The following is a 14,532-nucleotide window of genomic DNA, read 5'->3' as shown; positions in this document are numbered from 1 at the left end:
GTTGCTTAAATAGGCAAATATTAATGTTTAAACTCTGTGAGCACTAAACCTTTAATCAGGTGTGATAAAATGAGCAGCTGTATCTTCAGGTTAGTCTATTATGGTGCCATGCTGCAGATCTCCAGCATGTACTTTGTCACCAGACATTCCTCCCTGTTGTGGAGACCAGCACAAAGGTGCCAGAGCATTGCCACTGTTGGGGACAGGGCAGGGACAGCTTGTCTTGTCCCAGCCTGGAGTGTCTACTCAGGCCTCCTGAAGGCAACTATGCTATAGTACAAGGTTTTCCTCTTAGACATGAAGCTGTGACCTTTCCATCACCATGCAACAAGCTGAACTTTCCAAGCTTACCCTGTGTGTGGCTCCTGCCCTTGCTTCCTACTCATAGAATCATAGAAGCAGTCAGGGTTGGAAGGGACCACAAGGATCATCCAGTTCCAACCCCCCTGCCATGGGCAGGGACACCCTACCCTTGAGCAGGCTGGCCAGAATCTCATCCAGTCTGGCCTTAAACACCTCCAGGGATGGGGCCTCAACCACCTCCCTGAGGAACCCGTTCTAGGCTCTTACCACTCTCATGGTGAAAAACCTCCTCACGTCCAGTCTGAGCCTACCCACCTCCAGCTTTACTCCTCGACTGCCAGCATCTCCTGTGTCAAAGAAGTCATATTTTGACTACAAACACGATTGCAATCTCATGTGTTAATGCAGGTGTGACTTGTTGAGGCTGTTCTTTGTACTGTCACTGGACATTCTGCTCTGATGCCCTAGGAAATATTCAGGCCCTTGTGGCTGTTTTGTTGATGTTCTAGAGGGATGGTCTATAGACTAGGAGGATGATACCTGTGTGTTACATCAGAGGATGGGAAGGTAGTGGATCAGCTTAAGGTAACATGTGTCATAGACAGACATTGTTCTTATGACTGTCTTTGTCATTTGGGGCTGAGTGGTTTAATCCTGCATAGTAGAGATGTCTCAGGAATAAAGTTTGAGTCACCCCTGCAAATCTTTGTTTGCTGGAGCCCCTCTGCTAGAGTTTCTGTGCTTGATCTCTGTCTCTTTTATCCAGGTGGATTACTAAGGCTTGCAAAACCTCTTGAAAATGGCAAAGCCTCTCCTGGGGAGCATGAGAAGTTTCTGTGTCTCGGGGAAGACAGCTGGAAAGCCTGCACATTTGTATACGAATGTCAAGGACAGGGAAAGGAAGCATCCAAGAGAGTAGTTCAGAAAGAGAAACCACTGCCTGGGCAGAAGGCTGGTGTGGCCAGTAGGGCATTGATTCACAAATCTGTGGACTTGGCTTTTCTCTTATGCAGCTCTGAACATGAGGAGTGACTGTGGTTGGAAACCTATGTTTTGGGTATCCCCATCTGCCAGCTAAACCCCAGGCAGAAACTCACTCCTCCATGGTGGGGTGGGGCTGAGAATTGGAGGGGTAAAACTGAGAACTCATGAGTTGAGATAAAGACATTAAGTCGGTAAAGCAAAGGCTGCATGTGCAGGCAAAGCCTAACAAGGAATTCGTTCACCACTTCCTGCTGGCAGACAATGGCAGGTGTTCAGACATCTCCAGGAAAGGCCTTGTTGCCTTTCTCCCCCTTGCCTCAGGATCACAGACAGATGTCATTCCCCGGCCTCCAGACCACCCCTGCAAAACGTCTGCAGAACATCCACTGAATTCGTGCAGTCCAGAGCTTTGGCAGTGGTGATGGCCCAGGACAGGAGAGGGGATGTGTTGCGTGGAGTTTCTGTGCACCACTGGCAGCTCAGGTCAGGTCACTGCTGCACTGGCACTGCTTCTTCTAAGGCCTGTCCTCCACTGGTTCAAGTGGTCTGTGCTAGAGGAATCCCCATACCATGCAGGTCAAATCATGGGTTACAATGTTGGAAGGTGTCCTTTGGACCGGACCGTAGAGTTCAACGCTGCAATTAGCTCCTTCTCTTGATCCTCTGTCAAAGTCCTTTAGGGGTATACTTGCTCCAAGTGGACCTTTATCTGTCAGCCTCAGTCTCTCCAGGTGCATACCTGCTGTGGCATAGCCTTATCCGCAGTTAGTCACTTTGAGGTGCATCTGTTCCAGTGTGGCCTTCTCTTTGGGACACGATGCCTTCAGAGATGTACCTGCTGCAGTAGGGCCTTACCCACATCTGAAGTCCCTCCAGGGGTGTACCTGCTCTGTTGTGGGCTTATCCATGGCCAGTTACTCTGAGGTGCCCCAACATGACCTCGTTCACAGCCATGTATGCTTCAAGGTGTATCTGCTTCAGCTTTATCCATATCCATGCTTCAAGGTGTACCTTTTCCAGTGTGGACTTACCCCTGGGTATACCTGATGTGGCACAGGCATAGAGTCATACCAATACTGAATCATTATGGTTGGAAAAGACTTCTAGGATCATCAAATCCAACCATCAACCCAACACCACCATGCCCACTAAACCATGCCCCAAAGTGCCATGTCTACTTGTTATTTGCACGTAACCACGGCCACAGGCTCTTTGAGATTCACTCTGCCATGGGCTTATCCACAGCCACCTCAAAGTGTCCTGCTCTCACGTGGACTTTTTCAGAGGTGACAGTTCCTCTGACTGAAGGTCACCCTGGCGTTCCAGCCTGTTCCATACAGCAGCACAGCAGCAGCGATGCCCTGGCCATCTGCCAGCCTGGGCACGTTGCTGCTGCCGTTATCAAAATGGCCAGGGATGGCAGGGTGAGGTGATTGGCAGCACTGCAGTTCTGGGAGCAACGTAAGCAAAACACGACCACTAAGGAGCAGCAGAAAGGCAACAGCCTTATGGGAAGCATGTGAACCTGCCAGTTAAAGAGCGAAACTCCAGTAACAGCTATAAAATTGACTTTCTACATTCCAGTCAAATCTCTCCTTATCTCAAACACTTTGAGCTCCACCTTGGATACCAAAATGCTTGCTGTGGTTTAACCCCAGCTGGAAACTAAGCTCCAGTGACTCCTTTGCTCCTCGCTGGTGGGATGAGGGAGAGAATCAGAAGGCTAAAAGAAAGCTCATGGCTTAGGACAATGACAGGTTCATAGGGAAAGCAAAGGGCCACATGTCCAGAAGAGTAAACAGGGAATTGATTCACCACTTCCCATCGACAGGCAGGTATTCCCAGGAAAGCAGAGCTCCATCATGTGTAATGGCTATTTGGGAAGGTGGACACCATAACTCTGAATGTCCACTTCTTCCTCTTTCTTTCCCTAGTTTTCATTGCAGAGCATGATGTCATATGGTATGGAATACCCCTTTGGTCAGGTGAGGTCAGCTGTCCCAGAGGCGTCTCCTCCCAAAGCCTTGTGCACCTCCAGCTTACTCACTAGTGTGGTGGTGTGAGGAGCAGAAAGGGCCTTGACTCTGTGTGAGCACTGCTCAGCAGTAACTAAAACATCCCTGTGTTACCAATGCTATTTTCAGCACAACCCCAAGCCCATATCAGGCACTGTGAGGAACATGAACTCTGTCTCAGCCAAAACCTGCACAGGGTGAACTGTGTTCAGAACAGAGTTGCAGTCACCAGCTCTGCTCCTGCATTTTCCTTCTGCCTCTTAGAGCTGGCAGAGGAGAGGTCAGGTTTATGGGTAGCATGTGCACTAGGGTCCGGGGTGTCACTCAGAGTGTGTTTGGCAGAGGTAAGAGGCCACCCTCTTCCCGCTGCTTCAGTGAATGGTGCTTGATCCCTGAAAGCCTTTAGGTCTCATTGCTCTATCTCTAAACACAGCTTGAGCAGGGTCAGTCCCAAGTGTCTTGCCCCATGCCAAGGTGGGACATACTTCAGCATCTACTAAGTCATGTCGCTTTGAAGGACATCTCTGTTTCTTTGACTGATGTTGACTGAGCAGTCTGCCTGCACTGAGCAGATGTTTGGAGCAGATGAAGTCACTGAGCAGCTTTATTGCTCCAGCACATCTGACAGAGACAGGGCTCTTTTGGCACTGATGAAGCAGGGAGCTCAGGTTTGGCTTACTTTATTAAAATAATTATTTATTTTAACATTTTCATGCCTTTTATTTTGCAGACAGTTGATTAAACCAGGTGAAGTAATGTGCTCCATGGTGCTCTCCATACCACACATGTTCTTGCTTTGACAGTGAGGTTTCTCCTGCAAGTGTTTATCCTTAACACAGTTCTTAGTGCCCGTAATGTTTTGTGTTATGGCAGCAAAGCAGGCAGGGAGGGTCAGACTGCAGCCACACAGAGAGATCAGTATAGCAATGTCCCTGTGCCCCAAGACTTCAGGAGACCTGGGTTCTCTTTCTTCCTCTGCTCTTCTGACCGGGTGACCTTTGCATGGCCATTGTGCTTATCTTTGATCATCATCATCATCATCATCATCATCATCTAACAAGGTCGATAATGACAATCTCCTTTTTGAAGCAGTTTTTCCAATCTACTGAAGGAAAAACATCATGAGGGGTGTGAGATATTACCATGAAGTGTAGGCAGGCTGTGTGGTGAAAATATGTGTGATGGTTTGGGTTGGATTAATCTTTGGATGTCTTGACCCAGTTGTTTCTATGCAACAGACCCCTATGGTTGCACTGCAGTTGGTGGAGATGGGCCAGCCCACTTAAGAGGGTGCAGGGAGCTGTTAGCTTTTGAATGAAGCTGTCTGATTTAGGGAGGGCTAAATCACTCCACAGACTGTACTTACTAAATGTCTCTTGACTATGTTGTTGATTTAAGGACCTGGAATGCTGATACTGCAGACACCTAAACCTAATTTGGAGACACATATTCATCCTGTCCCCTTCAGCTCTATCTTTGTCCCTTTTACTTTACTTGTGCACTTGTGGCCAGGGATTCAGTTCCTTCCTATTAAGGACAGTCTCTTCTCATTTAGCCTGTTGATCAATGCTGCTTGCTGGTGGGACCTCTCTGGAGGTCTGTCACCCTCCTCTCACGCACGTGTGGCCATGCAGATATTCTCCGAGGGACGTCGGCAGTAGTTTATGCAGAGGATCTCTTCTGCAGAACACCCCTGGTTGCAGAGAACTGTGTGCTGGTTGGTCTCTCCTTAGAGGATCCTCACCACAAAGTTGTTTCTTGCAAAGCTCTTTTTAAGCAGCAGAATGCTGACGCCCTATGAGCAAGACAGAGACCTTAAATTTATCTCCTTAAGCCATTAATAAATCAGACTATGGCACAGCTGAATTTGTCTTCTGCCAGAGATTTCTAAACTGATTTAATGAATCAAATTTTGTCTCCTACCAGCTAACCTGGGCTGCAAGGGTGGGTGCTTTTTTAAACTCTTATTCCCTGCTCCCCAGTTATACAAAGAACTCCTGATCTACAGGGCCATCAGCTAGCACATCTGGGTCTGCAGAAGAATGACTTTCGTAGTCTTCTTCAACTCCTGATGCTTCTCTGCTCCTGTTCATTTCTTCAGGAGCACCCTGGCCCATTTTGGCTGAATCAGTGTCGAAAGGATCAAAGACAGCCCGGTTAAAAGTTTCAGGAGCATGGCTGGTGGCCACGTGCATTGGAGGAAGACTGTCCTCCTGTGCAGAGAAACATTTTTTTGTTGAGCCTTCAGCACTGAGACAGAATTCAAAGGTGTCTTCTGCGGCCTTTGGAGCCTGGCAGCGTGGGTCCAATTGCTGCTGCAGCACACAGCTTTGAGTCCCTTCTGGGCCTTCAGTATTAATCTCCTCTTGTCCAGCAGGAAGTGAGAGACTGGAGGTGTTCCACAGTGCTAGTGGGGGCTTTGTTTCTGCTGGGATTTCCTGGCATAATTCTGAAAGGTTTGCATCAAACCAAGTTAGAGGCTCAAGCTCTGAATTTTCCAAGTCTGAAGGCAGGGTTTTACTCCCTGTGCTGTGAAAATCTTGTCCTCCAGAAGAGAGCAAGCTGCTGTCCTCCACAAAATTCACATGGTCTGACTGAAGCTCTGCTTCCTTGGGTAACTTTTCTGAGTTGCCTGGTAACACAGATACCTCTTCCTCCATCACTGTGTCCTGGACATTCAATCTCAGAGGGCTCTGAATTCCTAGTAGAATTTCCCTGATGAGACTTTTGCTGTTATCAGCTGCAGGAATAAGCTCTGAGGGAGGATGCAGAGAGTTTATTCCACCTTCTGAGGTTACTGCAGCCTCTTTCTGAATTTCTTGTGCTGGCATGATAGAGGTCCAGCAGCTGTTCCACTGCTGCCAAAACTGAGTATTTAAGGGCATTTGGTCATGAATGTCCAGTTCTGTTCTCTCAAGCTTATCAGCACATGAAATGTTTGTGGCAGGAGCTAACAGCGGGATGTTGGTTTCCTTGCCCTCTGCAGAGACTAAGAAGCCTTCAGAACTCTTCTTGATAGGTTTAGGGAAGACCTCCATCTTCCCTGGCTTTGGCAGCTGATCAGTTTTGGGAGCCTTTTGTTTAGCTTGGTTGGAGAAGCTGAGGAGATCCTGAGGTTTTTCTGGCCTGTCAGTATTTGTTTGTTCTGAGGACCTTGCGGGCTTTTCTGGTTGACTTTGCTTCTTCTCTGAGGAGTAACCAAACAAAGTGAGAAGGGCTGACTGGGGCTTAGTGGGCTTCCTTTGTGTCGTTCCATTTTTGGGAGCACTGCCTCTGTCTTCAGAACCAAAGAGTGTACTGAAGGGCTTTTCCCCAGACCTGAAACCTTTCCCTAACACCTCTCTGCAGGCTTGACCACTTTGGTTCTCTTTCCAGTGGGCACCAGGCCTTGACGGGTACACACTGCTTTCACCTGGGAATATCAGAGCCCATTTTTCTTCACTCACTGGGTAACTGCTGGGTTTGTCCCAGGATGTATTTGCTTTGGAAGAATCCAATATTTTGGCTGGTTGCTCAGAATCATGAAAGGTGTTTCTAGTCTGAACTTTTCTGGGATCCTTTGACTTGGAGCCGTCTTCATCTCGTGATGGCCAGGTGGCACAGGCTCCTCTCGGAGGGGTGTCTGTTGATACTGGAAAGCCTTTGCCAGGTGGTTTTGTATCAGGTCTCGAAATAACCTCATTAGAGTTAGATATCAGTGAGCCACACATGCCCTGAGGTTCTGATTCTTGCAGACAGGACACACTGTGGTCATCTGTCTTACCTGGCAAACCAGGTGAAGACACTCTGCTCTTTTCTGCTTTGGTCTTCTGAGGTCTATGCTCAGGACTGAGGTCTTCTAGAAACCCTGATTTACTTATTGGTTTAACTTCTTTCATCTTTTCAAGTGCTGCCCCTTTGCTCTCAATTCCAGGCAAATGGCTCGTGCTGTGTGGTTTCACATTTCCCCCCAAGCTTACTAGGATCTCATTCTCAAGGGACTTGTTTCTGTTTACCTTGGACTTTTCTTTCACTAAGTCAGCAGTCATAGGTGATACACTCAGCCCTCCTGGCTCCAGGGAGTCAGAAGATACATGAGGGGTCCTTGATGCTTCAGAGAGGCAATGGGCTTCTTCATTTGCACTTTCAGGGGGATCAGCACCCTCAGAGCTACATTTTAGCTCAGTATTTGTAATGTTTCTGGTTTTGGGCTCCCCAGGCACACAGATGGGCTGTGTGCTCTTCGTCCTTCCTCCAAGATGCTTGCTATCTCCTGCAATAGCTGGGGTGGCTATGGTCAGGTCAGGCTTGTCATCTGTCATTGCAGACATTGTGCCTCCTTTGCTATCTGTGCTTACAGACTCACAGACCTCATCTTCCTTCACTGGGAGCTGTGCAGCAGAGGGCGTGAAGCTGTCTGTGCCCCTCAGGTACATCCAGTTGGTGGGTTTAGTGCTTTGCCATGTTGTGTGTGGGACAAATGATCCCTGCGGCAGGGATTTCACAGGCTTCAGGACTAGAGGGGAGGAGGCAGAGACAAGTCTCTTCTTAAGCTGGGCTTGGCCCTGCTGGATTGCAGCCACTCGCTCTGCCACCTTGGTCCCTTGCTCTTCTTTGAGCATGTCTCCATCCCCAGTCTTTTCACTGGCTCTCTGTCCACTGATCTTGGGCCACAAACACACTTGCTTCTTGATATAGGAGAAGCCAGGTAAGAGCCTTCCCTTCTCCATTGCTACCTCTGCTGCTGATATTCTGTCCTGACCCTGGAGCACCATCTTGCCTGCCCTGCTGCCCACAGCCCGGCAGCTTTTCTGGCTCAGTATGGGCTTTTTCCAGGAACATGCTCCCAGATTTCCAACTTTCCCACATGTATCCAGGCAGGCTGTCTTTGAGGGTCGCCAGCCTGCTCTGAGCTGGTTCCCTAAGAGGACATAGCTGCTGCTCTGGTCTTGCCTGGGCTCAGCCAGCCACCAGCTGCAGCGTGCATTGAAGGCTGTGGGCTTGTCTCCCGCTGCAGTCTCCTTTTTGGCTCTGTGATACCAGTCCTGGGGCTGTGATCCTCTGCCAGCCAGTGCCGTGTTTTGAAGCTGCTGTTCTCCTAGCCAGTGCTGCAGCCTTTGCATCTGACTCGTGCTTTCAGTTGCAGCCATTTGCTTGTAGTGGACTTGGCAGTAAAAGCTCCCATGGAGGGCAGCATAGTTTTGCAAGCTGGAAAACAGAGATTGGCAGAGCTGTTAGTGTCTGTGCGGGAGGATGTTACGGAGTCCTCCAAAGTCCTTTCTTCTCCCCCCGCTCCTCCACCGAGGGTTTGAATGGGGAGGAGAAGAAGGTGTGAAAACTGGTTCCCCCACCTCCGGCCTGCGGGTTTGAAGGGGAAGAGCAGGAGGCCTCTCTGCAGGTGTGCTGACCCATGAGGGAGCCCATGCTGCAGTCGGGCTGGTGCTGGGCTGGGTTATCATTCCCAGTATAAAAGGGCAAATGGACACTTTGTCTAGAAAAGCATAAATAGAGCAAGGGAGAATGGAAAAGGATCCCTGCCTTGAAAGCATTCCTGCCTTGACAGAGCTCCTGACAGGAGAGGTTCCTGCCGTGACAGAGTTCCTGTTTTGGACCATCCCTGCTTTTGGATGGCTCCTACATGGCTCTCTGCCCTGTACACCATCCCTGCCTTTGGATGGTTCTCCCCACTTTGGCACCATTCTGTGCATACTTGCAAGCTTGCCAAGTCCTGGGGTCCTTTTGAGAGTGCTGCTGACAGCACCCAGAGTGGCTACTCTTGGACCATATCACAGCCAGCTTCCTGGCTGCCATTCTGGACTGGGCAGACCCCAGCAGTTTGGCTCTCTCCTGCCACTGCCGAGGCAGTGTCACTTCCACAAATCCCTGTCTTGTGGCAGCCCTGTCCAGAAAGACATTTCTGAACTTGGCAGCTTTGCCACTGGCCTTGGGCTGCTGCTGTGTGGATGCAGAGTATTGGATATTGCTTGCAGCATCACGAGAATGAGTTGAGCCACAGAGAACTCCAGCAAGGGATCACCACCCAACACCTATCTCACCTCTGTGAGTAAAGCCTGCTGCTCCCTTAATGTTCTGCTCAGTCTGATTGGTAGTGTGGTAAAGCTCTGTTTGTAGCTTAGCCTTTTGCATTTCCTGACCTCCTGAATCTCTACATTAGGCCATAACATCCTTTGCAGAACTCCCGATCGAGTTAGAACCTGTAAATAAACCTGCGCTGGTTCTGTTTTGTAGATAGTTTGGGGTGAGGTTTTCAGGAAAGTAAAACAATTCTGTTTTTATAATTCCTGCTTCGGCCACATGAGTTCCCTGCCCCCATGGCAGAGGGGAGGATTAAGAGCAGCACTGATGGAGAGGTCTTCAAAACACTGTTCTGCAGTGAAAGTGTTGGGGAAAGGAGGGGGTTTGAAGAATGAAACCTTTCAGGCTGGACAGGTGGGCACAAGACAACCTCATGAGGTTCAACGAGATCAAGTGCAGGGTCCTGCATCTGGGTTGGGGCAATCCCAAGCACAAATACAGGCTGGAGAGCAGCCCTGAGCAGAGGGACTTGGGGTGCTGCTGGACGAGAGGCTCAGCATGAGCCAGCAGTGTGCACTTGCAGCCCAGAAGGCCAACCAGGTCCTGGGCTGCACCAGGAAAGTGTGGCCAGCAGGTTGAGGGAGGTGATTCTCCCCCTCTACTCCCCTCTGCTGAGTCCCCACCTGGAGTACAGTGTCCAGTTCTGGAGCCCCCCTTACAAGAACTACGTGGACGTGCTGGAGCATGTCCAGAGAAGGGCCACTGGGAGGATCAGAGGGCTGGAGCACATCTCCTATGAGCACAGACTGAAAGATTTGGAGCTGTGCAGCCTGCAGAAGAGGAGGCTCCCAGGTGACCTTCTTGTGGCCTTCCAGGATCTGAAGGGGGCCTACAAAAAAGCTGGGGAGGGACTTTTCAGGCTGTAACAGAGTGATAGGACTAGGGGGAATGGAGTGAAGCTGGGGATGGGTAGGTTCAGGCTGGACGTGAGGAGGAAGTTCTTCACCATGAGAGCAGTGAGACCCTGGAATGGGTTGCCCAGGGAGGTGGTTGAGGCCCCATCCCTAGATGTGCTGAAGGCCAGGCTGGATGGGGCTGAGGCCAGCCTGATCTAGGGTAGGGTGCCCCTGCCCATGGCACAGGAGTTGAAACTGGATGATCCTTGTGCTCCCTTCCAACCCTGACTGATTCTATGATTCTTTCCAGTTAGTGTTGCTTTTCTGAGGATAAGTTTGATTTTTCTTTCCAAAAGCAAGACTTGGAAATGCAACATTTCCTTGCAATACCTGTGGGAGCTGTAGCCCAGGCTGTGTGCAACCTCTCTCTTCTTTAGATGCCAGGCTTCATTCCAGCACTTTGTCTCCCTCTGCATTTACAGCGTGGACCATATGGCAAAGCTGCAGAGGGCTGCCATGACACCTTGTGTGCCTGATGGTTGAAGGTGTGTGTAGAGCTGTGGCGCCAAGAGGATGGCAATCAGGCCTGCAGAGAAGGACTGTGGTGTCTCAGTGACTGTCAAGCTGAAACCAAGGCAGCTGTGTGCCACCTGAGGAGAGGCTGAGAACTGGGTTAGTTGGGTCTTACAAGGAGATGGTTAAGAGGGAGGGACTCATTGCTGTACATGTCTATTTGATGGAAGGTTATAGAGAAGGCAGGGCTGGAATGCTCATGAAGGCAGACAGTGACAGAATGACAGGCAATGGAAACAGATTGTAACACGGAAAATTGTGATGAGAAATAAGGAGAAACTCTTTTGCTGATGGTTAAGTCTTGAAAGAGGGGCCCTGACTGAAAGGCGGTGGAATCTCCATCCTTTGAGCCATTTACACCTCTCCTGGACATATTCCTCAGCTACCTGCCCTCTTTTGACCCCCAGAATGTGTACTCCCAAAGGTACCTTCCAAGCTGCCTGACTCTGTGTGAGGCACCCAAATGGCTCCTCTACATCAGCATTTCCAAACTGTAAATATTTGCAGTATTTCCAGCTCAGCCTTGTGCCACCACACCGATTCCAGCTCGGCAGGTGTCTACAAGGTGAGGTGAGCAGCCTTGAGGTGCTGATGATGGAGGGGCAGGTTGTTTTAAGGAAGCTGCCAACTCCTTGTTTCCTGAAGCCTGCCTCGTTGGACTTCTCCTTTGACTGTTGTAATGAAGGCAACTTGGACATCCTTTAAAAAAGTGCTCCCACTCACCTCAGCTTCCTCCTGCAGACCTGGCAGCAGAAACACGAGCGGTGCACACAGACTTCGTCAGTGGCCACACGCTCCATGCAGTAGACAGGCTGCAGGCACGAGGCACACACTTCTCTCAACACGGGCTGAAGAAGAAGGAGAAACTGAAGTTAAGTAACTCTGAATCATGAGCACTTACAAATCCAACGGCAAAGTAATTTGCTGAGTCTTCTGCTCGTGTTGTTTTCTTGTTGATGTTCTTTTGCAGATCCTTCGTGAGACTTCAGATTCCTGTCTAAGTTTGCTTGTCATCTTGGATAGGTCTGCATTAACTTCCAGTGAGGACAGAAAGACAAGACACCCTTGGAGCCCAGATGAGAGTAGTTATTAATCTGATCAAGAGGAAATGGTTCACTTGAATAATTTAAAAGCCTTGAGTGAGACAAGAAACGTTGTCCAAAATGTCTAACTCAAAACCAGTGGGCTGGCATCTCCCGAAATCACTGATATCACCGGGCTGCTCACACAGACCGTGTAGGCCAGACCCTAAAATGCAGCACATCTCAATGTTAAAGCTCCCACAATCCATAAACGCAATGATTTGCTCCAGTATGTTTACTCTGTGGACTGTATTTTGTGCCATGACTTGATTCCTCAAGCACCACTTCATGTGAAAAGCCATGGGAATGTCTCTGGAAAGCATTGCCAACGCCAGCTCTTTTATCAGCGAAGAAAGACAGGAAGTCTGGACATCAGTGTAGCTGTGAAAAGCCCCTGGTTGTCTCCAGGGACAAGTAATCCAGAGGATGCTGGTGGCAGCGTGGGTATCTCCATGCACTCGCTTTCACTGTGGTATGAAGCAGAGGCTTAGCTTATCTGGTGAGTCCCTCTGTAAGTCAGGTCTAGGGCACGCCTGAGGCTACCCTCTGAGTGACCAAGGCAGTGCTCTGAGTACTGATACTCCCTCACATGAAAGCATCTCTGCTTCTTTGTTGGGAGCAATTTGCCGTGGTTTGATTTGATAAAGTTTTTCTAGTGCTCTTTGATCCCTTTGGCTTTTTGTTCACTGTGTGCTCACCCTGATTTACAGTGCTGGCAGCTCACACAAGCTGCTTTCTGCTCTAATGTGGCATGAGGTGAGGGCCAAGTTTCAGCTTTCACCAGAGGAAATAGATGGCCCAGAAAAGCTGTGGATGCCCCTTCACTGGAGGTCTTCATGGCCAGGTTGGATGGGACTTTGAGCAACCTGTTCTAGTGGACGATGTCTGTGTCCACGGCAGGGAAGTTGGAACAAGATGATCTTTAAGGTCCTTCCAACCCAAACCATTCTGTGATTCTATGAAGTGTGAAAAACATTTCTGTATCTCAAGAGATGAACTGAGGGGACAAGAACCCTGCCTTTTATTGGCAATAGACAACTGGGGGATCAGTTTCTTTTCATTACCTTCATTTTGGCTGAACACACCAGTAAGGTCGTCAGATCTGTTTCCTATGACAACATTTTTTGAGTAGAAGAGTTCAGCCTCTTCAGTCTCATTCCTTCTTTCTAGGGGAAAGTATGCAAACAAAGGCCCTGTCTGTCCTTCAGTCTGCAATGCTGCACCATACCTCTGCTGTGCCAGTCATCTACAGAGCAGAGAGCATAGTTCTGTAAGTGCCTGTGTTTGTAATGACTACCTAAACTTCCAGTGTACCCAGTGGAGATCCAGGTAGGGGAAGGTAGAAGGCGATACACCTACCTTCATGTAGCTGGACAACATTGGTCAGTCGGGAAAGACAAACTTGACTACAAACCTGTGCTGATTGCAATGGGAGGTCAGTGCTGGTGAAGGTGAAGCAGAAATATGCTTTTGTGCAAATAGAGATGTCTCAAGTGTAAAAAAGGGCAGCAGTCTTAGATGGGAAGTGCTGCTACATTAGTGGATCTCTCCAGGAGAAATAGAGCTCTGCACCTCTGGCGTGGAACTTGTTTCACTGGAGGAAATGAGTAGCCTCTTCAGCAAGGAGCAGTGAGTGGTGGTGGACAGCTGCCTGAACACAGCATCATCTGCGATGATGGAGCAAAGTGACAGTTGTGGTGGTAATAAATCAAAGCCAATAGATTAGCTTTGCAGAATTTGGCAGTACAGATCACAGTTACATCTGGCTATTCTGGCAGGCATTTTGTGTGACAGTGATGAGCCTTTGTACAGCACAAGGGTGTGCATCCTGGTGGAGAAGAGAGTGGATGTTGACCTGTCTCTCTTGAATAAGGAAAAAATATTTCCTGTAATCATGACGAAGGAAGGAAGCAGAGCTGTTCAGCAAACGAACAAGATCTCTCTACTCTCAGCTGACAATGTGTGTATGTACTCCTGGAATGAATGTGTGTACTCCTGGAGAGTGTTTCCAAAGTGGGATAATCTTTTACAGGGGACACAGGTCTGTTTCGCCAGGGGATTTATTGCAACTGCTCACTGTTTGATGCATGGCTACTACTCTTGTTCTTCAAAGGCATTTTTATCAGTCTCAGGAATAAGCCTTTCTAATGGTTTGGAAGATACAGAAGTGATTAGCAACAATTGAGTGGCACTGTGGGCAAAGAAATCATCTGAAGACTTATGTGAAAAGCAGCTACAGAGTGTTCCTAGAAGGCTCTTCTAGCACAGTGCTGACCACTGTCATGGCAGCTGACTTATGGTTTATCAGTTACTGTCTTTTCCCTAGGTGAATCATTCTAGTAGGAGAGGTCAGCCCAAAAATGCTTGTATTATTGATAAGTAGAGAAGATGATGAGCACAAAGATTTCTGACCTAAGAATCATTTTGTTGGGAAGTGGTGTCTGAAGTCACTGAGTCCAACTGTTAACCCTGAACTGCCAGGTCACCACTAAACCATGTCCCTCTGCACCACATTTACACATGCCGAGACTGAGCATCCTTAGGGTGACCAGTAGCTGGGAAGGTGCCACATGTAGGCAATGCAGATGCAGCATATATCATGCCTGCTGCTGAAGGAGAACCAGATCTGCAGCTGAATTTGTCCTTTGACCGCTCAAGGAGGTG

This window comes from Pogoniulus pusillus, chromosome 23, assembly GCF_015220805.1.
Source record: "Pogoniulus pusillus isolate bPogPus1 chromosome 23, bPogPus1.pri, whole genome shotgun sequence".
NCBI classification, from domain to species: Eukaryota; Metazoa; Chordata; class Aves; order Piciformes; family Lybiidae; genus Pogoniulus; species Pogoniulus pusillus.
The sequence above is the reverse complement of the archived record's forward strand: the minus strand, read 5'-3'. Positions refer to the sequence as shown.